The sequence below is a fragment of the Lissotriton vulgaris genome, chromosome 5 (genome assembly GCF_964263255.1).
Source record: "Lissotriton vulgaris chromosome 5, aLisVul1.2, whole genome shotgun sequence".
NCBI classification, from domain to species: domain Eukaryota; kingdom Metazoa; phylum Chordata; class Amphibia; order Caudata; family Salamandridae; genus Lissotriton; species Lissotriton vulgaris.
The window spans coordinates 614,982,771-614,995,628 of NC_141693.1; positions in this window are offsets into that span (position 1 = coordinate 614,982,771).

Here is a 12,858-nt window from a genome sequence, read left to right on the forward strand (position 1 = left end):
AATTCCATATATTGTGCCCATTTTAGAAATACACAGGTTACCTTACCTATTTTTCACTGTACATATTTCACCATCTGAATTGGTCTATGCTCTGTACACAATGAAAAACCAATGTACAGTGCATCTCAGTTGTTGGCTTAGGGTACCCCGGGTTCTTGGAGAACCTACACACCCTATATATCCTCAGAACCAAAAGGGTCTAACAAATGTAATGATATATTGCTTTTGTAAATCGGCCATTGTGACGAAAAGTTACATGTGAAAACATTGTCACAAATAACTTCATTTTAAATATATCTTTATTTCAAAACATTGAGCGATCTACACATATGACCACTTGCTGAATTTAGAATTGTGTTCACTTTTCAGAAATATATAGCTATCCTTGATCCCCCCTGGGTTTCGTACTGGTATCCACCATAAACTGGAAGTAGGTTGAAAGCACAAAATCAGAAAAAGAGGTTACCTGTTTAAAAAATGCCAAAACTGTGGCAAAAAAAGTTAGGTTTTTCGATTTCTCTCTGCATGTTCCTGAAGTCTAGGAGGATGATGACTTTAGCACAGTAAACCATTCATTGATGCTATTTTCAGGAAAAAAAACACACTTTTATTCCGAACAATTTTTCTGGTTTGTCGACAAAAACATAAAAATGCAGCAATATTTTGGCTATTTTCCCAGTCCCCTCTAGGGAATCCACAAACCCTGCGTATCTTTAGAATCCCCAGAGTGTTATAAAAAAAAGGACACCAATTTGTAGTGGATACCTTGTGTGGACAAAACATTTTGAAGTCCTAAGCACAAATTATCCCAAAAAGCCACAAAAGGGCTCTTCACTGCAGGGGAGGGAGGGTCCCAGCAGTTAAGGGGTTAACAGCCCACTCTTTTTTTTACAACACCATTCTTTCCTAGCCACACACTTATTTCAATACAACTGCTTTGTACCCACCTTTTAACTTCCTCCCCAAATCAGACATGAATTAGAAGGCCAGTACATTGGTATAGCTACAGTATTTCTTCACAACCCATCATTTCTCCACAGCGCCCAGCATTTCTCTACAGCACCATCACCTTCACACAGTCCGTACATCACTCCACATCTATTCATAACTCAGGGTCCGATTCCGATGCGGTTGGAAATGGCTCCGGCCATCAGTCGGAGCCGTCACGACCGCATTGGAATTGCCCGTTGGATTCCTTTCCGACCATTTTGAAGGGGTTGGTTGAAAGGGAATCCAAATCGGTTTTCCGAATGGCCTCCGACGGGCTGGGAGAGCCAGTCCGCCATTCGGGAAAGCCAGCAGTAAACCCTCGGCCAGCTCTTTCTGGACGAGGGATTGAGATTGCAGCTTCCCACTGCCTTTCTGTGCCGGCCTTTTCCGACACAGAAAGGCATTGGGAATCTGTCTGTGGGGGTCCCCAGCAGGGCCCTCAATTCACCGAATGGCGGCCTAGGGAGCACCTTGAGGTGCCTGCCACCGGGTGCAGGGAGGAACTGCATCTCTGCTCTTTGCAATGAGAGCAGGCATTCCGGTTGGAATGCATGCTCCAATTGTAAAGAATAGGATTGCGACCGCACAGGGTTCAGCAGGGCCGGCTCTAGGCATGTGCAAGCTGTGCACCTGCACAGGGCCACCAAACCCCAGGGGCCACCACGCCAATATATATCCTTAATATATTAATCCTCTGAGGATGGATACATATTTGCGTGGTGGCCCCTGGCAGGGATTTGGCGGCCTCTGGCTCTGTTCCACTTCTAAACTCCCTGACCCCCTCCCCTCTTTACTGGCCTGCGCGCTCCGCCCCGCCCGGACCCCCTCTTCCGGGCCCCCTACCTACGCTCCCTGCCCAGGGCCACCATGAGCCTAGAGCCGGCCCTGGGTTCAGTCTCATCCTACTTCATGGAGTGGAACCGACCACAGGAGGTCATTTGTTTCCAGTTCCAAACTGATGTCAGATAGACTCCGGTCGGTCCGTAATCGGGGCCTCAGTCTTTTCTCCATAGCCCCTGCATCTCTCCGTTGTTCAGTATGCCACATTCTTTCCACAGTCATTGGTTTTCTTCATAAACCTACATTATCTCCATAGCTTTTTACAGCATAATAACTGTTAACCAAGTATATGTTGACCCATTCGCATCCCCCTACACTATCGTTATCATTCTACGTCCACAGCATCTTTCTAGACCTCTGGCATCTTTCCACTGCTCCTGCATCTTTCTTCAGCCTCAGCAGCTCTCTAAAGCCCAGCATCGTTTCTGAGGTCCGACCTTCCCTCTTCCCAAACACAACATCTATCAACAGCATCAGCACCTCCGCGAGCATTGACCTATTTTAGAGATGGGTTTATAAAAGACTTTTGAGGTGGGTACATCAGGTGAGACAGCGATTCTGCGGCAGACAAGCGATGAACAAAAAGTCTTCAGAAGTGAAATGGGCAATCCTTCTTTTGGAAACCGCTCCCTTCTGCACAAATCCACTGCCAAGTAACCAGGAAAAAGTCAGACGAGGGTCATGTGGTTAGCTGCTGCGAATTACAAAGCAACCCGCTTGTGCTGTACTCATGATATTAATAAAAAATAAAAAATAGCCTTGAATCCCATAAGGTTGATGACTTCTCAGCTCTGCTGCTTCCTTGGGCCTGTCTGTCACTTTCCTTTGCGCGACCCCGTTTTACTCCAGCCCCCAACACCTTGAAAATAATATTTCTCTAGATCGTGACAGAGCTAGATTTCCCCGTTCTAGATTTTATCAGTTACAAGTGAGTTATTCTTGTCAGTGACCCTGTGACAGCCCCACCTGGTCTGTCAGTTTCAGGATTCAGTATACCCCTCCTGGTGGCACCCGAGGACGGCATCGGCTCTGACTAGTTTGTAGCTTCGGGCACAAGATAAAGGAGAGGAGGGGGCAGGAAAGGAGTCTCACTCCACAGCTTGTGACTCACCCCAGGCAGATCTTCATCAGCTAATTGCTCGGTGCCCCATGACACTTCATCTCCCTCCGCCCCCTGGATAACTCAGTGCCATCCGAAGAAGGAGCCGGCGACCTTGTGCGCGCGAGCTGTGCGACTCAAGGGCACTCAGAATCAAGAGAGAGCATTTAAGGAATAACTAATGCCCCCTCCCTCCCCGCCCCAGCGAGGCGGCCTCTAATAACACCAATCACGCGCAGTCCTCTGGGAGGCCTGAAAATACCACTCTGGATTCTTAGTTAACCCTTAGGGGCTTCCTAGGGTGGACGTCAGCAGGATGTAGGCACGATGCCCCCTTGCTGCTTCTGAATTTGAAGTAGTTCTAGAAGAAGGCAAGGGTGCTCTTGTGGATAAAGGTTAGGGAAGCAGAGAGAACTGTGGTGTCACTGGTGGAAGAGATTTCTTACAGGATGTGAAGAGCAAAATGGTGACCTTGGGACTGATATTCATACTAAGGGTTAGAAATAGCATGGGTTTAGACGCACCTGCTGCAGAGTTCTTCAAGTGTCCGGGGGAATGGATGTTTTGTCTAGTGGCAGTTTCCGCTCATGATAAAGTAGCTCAGGGGGTTAATATGCCTGCTGCAAAGAAGTGTATCACACAATTTGCCGAACTGTATTTTATGTGGATCACTCTGTAGGGGTTACTAGTTTTGTCACAGAGATCCTTTTGTTACTTGCAGTTCATAAGTTACAACCAAAATATAGCACACTGGGCTCAGAACTATCATCAAAGAGCTGCGTGCAGACTGCTTGGTATAGGTTAGAGAAGCATGTTTTTCCCCAGTCTTTCATTATTCTACTATTAACTGCATCGATGCTGATGACGGAACCGCTCCGTCATCAGCCGCAGTGGCGCTGTGCTGATGACGGAGCAGTTCCGTCATGGCCCGCCCGACGTGCCTGCGCGATGCGGCGCGCGTTCTATTGAGTGGGCGGGGCCATGACGGAACCGCTCCGTCATCAGCACAGCTCACCCGAGGCTGGTGATGGAGCGGTTCCGTCACCAGCGTGTGAGCGCCGCGCGGCCCCCTGCCCCCTTAGCGCTGCGGCGGAATATCCGCCGCAGCAAAGGGGTACAAAATGCAAAAAAGTGTTGGTTTGGATAGAAATACATTCTTACTGGTAAAGCCAGGGCTTTAGGTGGGCTGGGTCCTGCCGGAGCTCAGCACTGGCAGTTGTAAAAAGCAGGTGCTTAGACAAGTCCTTATCGGGCGCTCCATTTTTGCCCTTGCCATCAGGGTGAAAATAAAATCTTACCTCTGCAGCAGTCCCTCCTTTCTCTGCTGTTATGTAACTTCAAAGAGACTCGTTATGGGTCTTTCACAGTCTCATCATTTCAGAACTGAAGCATTTTCAATATTATATACAACAAAGCCATAGTTGCTGCTTATTTATCTTATGCAACTAACAACCATTGACAAAGCTAATAGTCCTGGCTTGTTGTAGGTGTAATGTTACTTGTTGTATTATTTATCTGGATACTATGACAGAAGAGGCAAAATGCTAGTCGGGCTGCACAGTATGCTAAGCACAGTTTTTTAGCTTAAACATTTTAGCCAAGGGCTTAATTACATTGAACACGCTACTTTGAGAGACTCCCCAGTTTTTCATCCCACTTAAACCCCTGGGTAAAGCCCACCGCGTGGTACGATTTAAAACCTGAGTTTGTGCTTCTCCAGACCAAACGCTCTTACAATATACTGGCTACTAGTATCGGTGACATATGGCGCCTACACCTTATAATCCTCATTCTCTTATGTAGCCTTTCCTATAGACTGATTCACACATATTCCTTTTCATTGGCGCTGTAAAATGTGTGTGATGTTAAACACTCTGACACCCTACACTGGTATGAGGAGCGCTATAACAAATGAAATGCCTGTGAGAGAGAGAGCCTATGAAGAGATGAGGGGCACTGGTGGAGGGTGGTAGTGAACAACTTCACGGAGAAGAAGGTTGTTTTTGGGAGGGGAGGCCCATAAAGATTGTCGCGCTGGGCTCCACCAGCGCTAAAGTCGACCCTGGACAAGACATAAGGGGAGAGACGCCACATATTTCCATCATATACCATAACATTAAGAACACATCTGATGTATAATACTATCCTTGTGTCTATTATGTTTGGCCTTGGTCCAAGACATACTGACATGACTTTTCACTGTTCGGCAGATCTTGCCTTCTTTTCCTGTAGATATGTGAACATTTCTGCAGGTTTCGATGTATTCTCAGGTAGGGTTAGTCAGTGTCTTTCCATGAGGAAAGTTGAGATAGATGTGTGTGTAGGGGGGAATAAATGATCCCAGAAGGAGTGCACAGGGGCACAGAGGAAGAGCACATGGCAGTACAGTAGGGATTCAGAAAGGGATTGAGGAGGGAGGCATTGAGGAGCACTGGGAAGGTGCAGTGCGGAATGATAAAGGGGGCAGAGACGGGCCCCAGAGGGGGCTACATAAAGAAGATAGAAGGTGAGGGAAAGATAGTCACAGAATGGAGGAGGTGCAGAGAGGAACCTAGGAGGTTAGAGGTCCAACCTAGGAGGAATGGAACCTGAAACACTAGTATGGCACCTGTGCGAATGGAAAATAAACACTGAGGGAGAAGCAGTAGGTTTATGAAAGGGAAAGCATAATTTAAAAGGTGGGGCTACAAGGGAGTGAAGAGACGAACCAATAGGTTAATGAGAGTAGAACAGAGAATGGGCACACATGGGCTCATAAGCAAACAACCTAGCGCTTAGAGGGGAAACTGTACAAATATGCACCTTAGTAAAAAACCAAAGAAAAAGAGTCATGGAAGAAGCAAAAGGAAAACATAGTAGTGACACACTCTCATGAATATGACAGATAGGAACTCTGTGGAGAGTGAGAGGGAAGTGCAAGGGGGGGGGGGGGGCAGCCCAGAGACAAGGAGATTCACTGCGACTGAGAAACCATTTCCAGAGCCTAATGCAGTGGAAGACACTGATGACAGGTTAAGCAGTGTCAGGAGAGGCACTCCTGTCTCTACTTGATTTAGTCAATGGATAGCGTGCAAAAGGCACTTCCTCCAGCACGCGTAAAACACGATAGATCACCCCGCTGCTGAAAAAAGCAAACATCAATCCTCAATTGCCCTACCCTCACACACCAGACATTTCTTGGAATAATTGTTAAGAAAGCAGTCAGGTAAAACAAATCAATTCCATGTCCCTTCCACATTACTGCCAGCCCAGAGAGTATAGCACATGCCGCTAACGAGACAGCAACTATCCTGACTGAATATGACACTTTGCGCATCACAGACAGTAATGGCACCGGCTTCTGGTCCACCTGCCCCTTCTCATTTCCTTCACACTCTGATCACCACCTTGCTGTCATTCATGGTACCAGGTGATATAGGACAACACTGGTTCACCTCCCCAAGTTAACAATTAATCCAGATGGACACCTCCAGAACCAACAGGATCAATCCCATCCCTTATGGTCTTCATCCTCAAAGACTACAGACTCGAGATTTTCTGGGACCCCAATGATATACAAATCTACATAATGGTCTCCACATGAAAATACATATTTGTTGACTCAGAAACCTACAGCTCATTCATCCAAACTTTGATGTTGAGTACCTACTTTAAACTGTGCCCAATTTTGCACCCAAGCCCAAATCCAGGACTGGCTCGCCTAAATGAAGCTGGAAATATTTATCCCATAACTCTCTGTAAATGCCTAGCCTCTTGGCGTCCTGTCTGACAGCAACGTGTCCAACTGCAAACACATCACAAAGAAAACCTACCAAACCTAAGCAAAATAAATCCATACCTTCTTAAACCAGACTTCAGAACAGCTGTCCAAGCTTGATGCTCTCTCATCTGAATGCCGACACATCCTATTAATTTGGGTCCATGCAAGACACTCATATGATGCTACTGAATTCTCCAAAAAGCCTAATAAGTTCGCCCACATTACCCCCTTCTAACAGTCTGCACTGCATTATTTTCAGGATCTGTTGTCTCATCTACAAGGCAGTAAAAAAATGACACATTACCTTCCCTGGCAAAAAAACTATGTCTCAGCAGACCAATGCAACACACAAAGCCAGAACCAAAATAAATTAAGAGCAACAGTCTAGAAATTAAGCCACCTGCATCCTCACTCCCAGAGTTGAAACAACTATAGGCAGTGCTTAGGTTGCAAACAGGGGCATAACAAAACTTGAGGGGGCCCTCCTGCAAAGTACATGCAGGGGACCCCCAACGCTCACGGATCAGCCAGGGTCCTCTGAAGCTTGGGGATTCCCCCACACCACGAAGGCTGCAAGGGCTTTTGTTATGCCACTGGCAGATATGGGGAATCAAACCTACTTGCGTTAAAAACATTATCTGTCCATCTCAAGGAGGTCCAGAGTTCAGCCCACGCACAAGAGCACTGCACTCCAGCATCAACCATGCAGGAGAAACTGCATCAACAATGCGTTGTAGCTCTGGTCACCCTCCTGGGATGAAAGTGGCTGCCGTGGGGACACTCTAATCTCAGACTTGTTCTGAGATCTCCAACCCAGATCACATGTGATAAGTGGAAGGTTGACAGAGACTTGGTCCCACAATGCTTCCCATTGCCAGATGATTCTTTTGATGTTTTTTTTTTACACCATCATCATACAGGTGGAAGTTTGTTGATCCACGCTGGGTTTCTTCAATCAGTAGCTCTTTTGACAGTCCTTCTAGTAAGGGATAAATGAGCCTGGTGAACACATCACTGTAAATTTATGGGATGATTGCTAAATTTGTCTCCTCTGGTCCTGGTCACTACCCTCACTCTGCAGCTGGGAGCATGAACATGACTGAGGAGGTACAATATGCTCCCTGGCATAATGTCATCTGCCTGCTACTGCATCCACTCCAGCCTGGTGGCTGAAGACCCTCTACCTTCACGTCAATCGTGTGACACATGTACATGCTGCCTGCATCCTACAGGTGTTGCATGAAGTAGTGAGAACTTACCTTCATCCCATCAGCACTATGACCCCGAAAGGAATCCAGCTTGTTTACCCATCCACTAACAGAGACCCCATAGCACTCACTGATGGAGGACCAGTCAATAAGGGTTTCATTGATCCTATAAAGGTTTTACTTATGAATTATGAGATTTTGGGTTCTCGCTGCACCTAGTGTGCCATTGCATCTTTCTGAACTTTTGTTTTGGCGATCAGGCGCCATCTGAGGACGGGTATTGGCTTCTCACTGGAGACAATATGTGCTTACCAGCTTGCCCTTAAACTCCAGGAACCCCCCTTTGGCATCTGTTTACATGGAATTGGGCAAAAGAAATGTCAGTATCCATCCGGAATCACTGTATGGGGATGAAAGGTTTGAATGCAAAAGTAGGGAAAACAGAACTCTTCAGTCATTTATCCTGAAATGCATATTTTGTATTCAGTAACGAAACAGTTAGAAACAATATATAGACACATAATTTGAAAATTACCATTTCTAAACATACAAATATTTTTTTAAATACATACACAAACAAAGCTTTTGAGACAACAAACTTCATCCCTTGGTCAGTTCACCTCTCATTTGCATTTGCTTCCTCCTAACACAACATATAGCATGGGGAGCTAGGTCAGCTTTTTATCCTATCAATTGTGTATAAAAGGAAATGTGCTTAAGTGTTGGGGCTGCCGGTCCAAAATTTTACTTCATCAGTGCTCTTTTCTTTCCATTCTGTATTTTTATCATTCTTGTGTATTTAAAGTATGATTTCAAGTTGCAGTAGTTCAAAGCAAATCATACTTTTTTTGAGGCATTAAGAATACTATTTTCCTGTGATTGCTTTAAAACCAAAAAGGGTTTCTGATCTATTTTAAGTAAACCTGCCTGCTAGGAAGCTCTTATGTTTTATATGAAAATGATTTTCATTTTTAAATGGCACATGGCCTTTACAGTTAAACGGCAGCCTTTCTTCAATGCCTACCGTAAAAGGGGGGAAAACAAGCATTGGCAATAGGTCAGGCTTTAAAAGAATGTTGTATGCTATGTGAAACATTGTAACTAAATAGCATGGGAGTGGATAAGTATTTGTGTGGAAACAAAGAACTGTAGAATAATACTGGTGTAGGTGGACAGGTCAGGTGACAGTTGCACAATCAAGCAAGGCCTAAACATCTATGTAGGCAAATGACTGTCCTCCTCCCATCTGTGCTGCTGCCCGAGAAAAGCACCATACATTTTCTAGTTCTCTAACAGACTTTAAGAGCATTGCCACGTCATATGTGTGCCTCTGAATTTTCAATCTCAGATAGCTGGACAATGAACAAAATGATTACAGTTGTGTGGAGGGCAAGCATTTTTTTTGTAGAAGTACACATCTTCTGCCCTATCAAAACATGCACTCTTTGCTCCCATGATGTGAGCAGAATCCTAGTCCCTCTCTATGATGCTCACATAATTGTCTGGTGACAGCTGCTCAGTCAAGTTTGACCATATAAACCTTTCTGCATCTTGCCATACAAGACCTATCTGCTTCTCCAATGTTTTTTAAATAAAGCACCTTACACTGGTCATTAATATAGGATTGCATGGCTAATGAGCTTCATTTTTAAAGGATCTGACTATAGGTAGGTAGGGTGGCCACCAACATCTCTAATTGTCCCATAGTTTTCCAAAGAAATCTATTTCTTTTAAAACGTGGGACAACATCTGTAGCTCCAATCACCACTCCGCTCGCCACTACACATCTTGCAAAGCAACCTATCAAGTAATGTTCTTTAATTTATGATGGTTTCACAGTACCCATATTATAATCATAAATTTACCAATATGAAAAGTAGAATACTGTTGGAATTTAGTGAGATGTGCTCTAATCTTCTAACAGTGCCCTGCGGTCTGGTACCACATTGCTTCATTGGACAACCTGATGATTACACTGTGTATAGTGTGAAGCCTTAAGAAAGCCCCAGATTCGCCAGCTTAGGGGGCAAAACGTGTCTGCTGGCATCTTAAAGTTATTAAAATATGGCTTCTTACAATCTTTCCAAATCAGAATATTGATTACTGAATAACCAACTAATACATAACTCGTTACTCATTTATGGAGCGCTTTATTTGAAAAACATTAAACAACATAAGTTGATTGGATATTTTGACAAAACATTGTTCAAATTTCAGATACTAACTAAAAAGTATGGGCACTATGGGTCCCTAATTTTTATTGTGACCCTATTTAAAGTGTATACTATATCCTGTACAGATAGGGTTGCAACCTAAACATCATACCAAATCAGTAAGTAATCTGAAAAGCTACAGGGTAAGATAAAATGTCTTGAAAAATCCATGCTCTTTTGAGACGTACTCCCTAATGGTTCTGCTGCTATCACTGATGGACAAGCTGAGGAATTTAAATGTCTACTTCAGGAGGAAAAGTCTCAAGTTTATCATTCTCACTGAATAGCATTTCAGGAAGAAATGTCCTTACTCAACACAACAAATCAATCACAGGACTCCCAGAGCAGAGCAGATCTCTCTTATTCGTTCAATTAATGGTTCAGATATTTTCTGTATTCTTTTTATCCCTCATTTTAAATGGCAATTTACCCTTTCTCTCCACGTTTTACTTTTGAGTATTGATTTAGTTTTTACTTGTATGCAGTTTTGTTTATATACTAGATTCCACAGCCAGCTCTTGAGTTACTGGTCTTCGTAAAACATTTGCTAAATGCAGATGGCTATTTAAAAAAAATGAAAAAGGGACATTCATTTGCATGTTCTGATTTTAGTTGAAGTGGAAAACGTGATTTTATATAGCCTCCCAGCGGTGCTGTGTTTGACAGGTTCTTTGCTTCAAAAACTGGCTAAGTGCAACAATGGATCTGTGTTTAGGGAGCCTGGGGTGACTGTATTTTGGAAACAGTTTCCTTAAGACATGAGCGCAGCCAGAGTAAAACAGTTATTACTGCCTATTATCATATTGTCTGTGCATTAAAGTAGAACAAGCATAGGTTTCCACTCACTTCTAGTGGTTTCCGAGTCCGACTAGCTCCCTGAGGCCTGCAGCAGTGCAGGTTCAGTTCGGTGGCTGGCAGGGGTGGGCTGCAAAAGACCACGGGCAGCAATTAGTTAATTACGGCCTACGTCTCACTGCCAGGGACACACCGGCCGCCTCACGTGCAGGGTGCGCTGCACATCACAATACTGGCCCAGCCCTCACCCTGAGGCTGAAAAACACGCAGCTGCGTGCCATGAAACTTTCATTACGTACATACGTGATGAAATAAGGCGCGGCGGCAGGAGTTACTTTTAAAAGTACCCTTCTCTCTGCAAATGTGCAGTGTGCCGAAGGGGCCCCTGGAGCTCGGGGCCCCCCCGCAACGCAGGGGCAGTGGGGGCCTGTGTTACGCCCCTGTTGTAAAAGAATGAGTGCTGGTGCCCAAAACGCTGCTCAGAAGCCAGCGTTCGGTCTCATTAAATATTGGGTGTCTTGAATACCAAGGCTGCATAGTCTTGAATTCTATGGCAGGACGGAAGCTCCGATTATGCTTTCTCTGGATTGGTGTCACTACAACGCATGCTTTTACATCGCATGCCTTTACAACGCGGTTTTTACCACGCAGTCCATTACAACGCATAATGCTTTTAGGCGCTGGATAGTGAATTATTTAATTTACTATTCCAACTCCAGTCCCCGTGGATAGCAGGGAAGGTGTTGGATAGTAAATTAAATATATTCCCTATCCTAGAGCGCCCCCCAGCGCAATGCGTTGTAATGGTTGCGATGTAATGGTAGTGCGTTGTAAAAAATGCGTTGTAAGTGATGTTCCCCGCTTTCTCTATTTCTTTACTGAAAATCACAGCAGCTAATCAGCCCACAGTAAAGAGAAAATGAACTACAATACCCATGAAACCTGGGCAACCATAGAGTACACAACAGTATATAAAGGGTCATAGAGGTCACAACTTCCTCTTTCTTTGCTGCTTCCCAGGTTAAGTGCACTTTCTACTTATTACTGATTATTCCGTGCATGTTATATTGTTATTGGGCTTACTGTTTATATCGCCGCTGTATCGGCTCGTTGTTTGCCCTTTCCGCTTTTTAGCACGTCAGCTGCTCATTTCGGAATTTTCATTGCCGGTTTAATATTCTTGTCGGCGTTGTTTGGGGAGCGTGTGTCACATCCCCTGTGCAAGCGCGCTTTGTCCGCGCCTGTTGTTTACTGTGGAGCGGGAGTTTGGGAAACGGGAGATGCGCACTGAGCTTGCGCGTCTCTCCTCTCAACAGGCGGCTGTTCGCGCATTCGCGAAGCCTTTGTTTACATTGCTTCACGGTCCGACGCTTCTCACGGTCGGCGCCTTTCGACAGAGTGCACATTTAACAGCTGTGTCACAGCTAGCGCCCACAAGCCTGTTGCTGGTTTCCTGCTACGCCGTCTGACCGGATAGTTGGGGGGTTGTAAAATTGTGCATATGCATTGCCTAGAGTGGCTTATTTTGTTGAGCAAGCCCTCCCTCCACGCTTGAATTATTTTTATGTTGTCAGGTTCTCACCTGCATTGTGTTTGGCTTGCTTTGGGGCTCAACTCCCCCTGAATTGGCCTTGGCTATTGACAGCTCCCTTCTTCCTCGTGTGGACACTTATATTGGCAGTTTTGTCGCCATGGGAGACTACTATGACGAGAAAGGATACTATTATGAAGATGAGGAGCCCTCTGGCTCCATTGATGACGTGATGGGTCAGGCCTTATTCCAAGCCATTGCTCCTTTAAAACGTCACTTGTCCGAATATGCTGCGCAACAGGTTTTGTATCCGCAAGCTTCTGGACGCGCTAAGAAGTCTCCAGTGAACCCTCATCATTCAGATTTTGTGAAACTGGCAAAGACACTTTCTTCTGCGCCACCTCCCAAAAAATCTGCAAAAT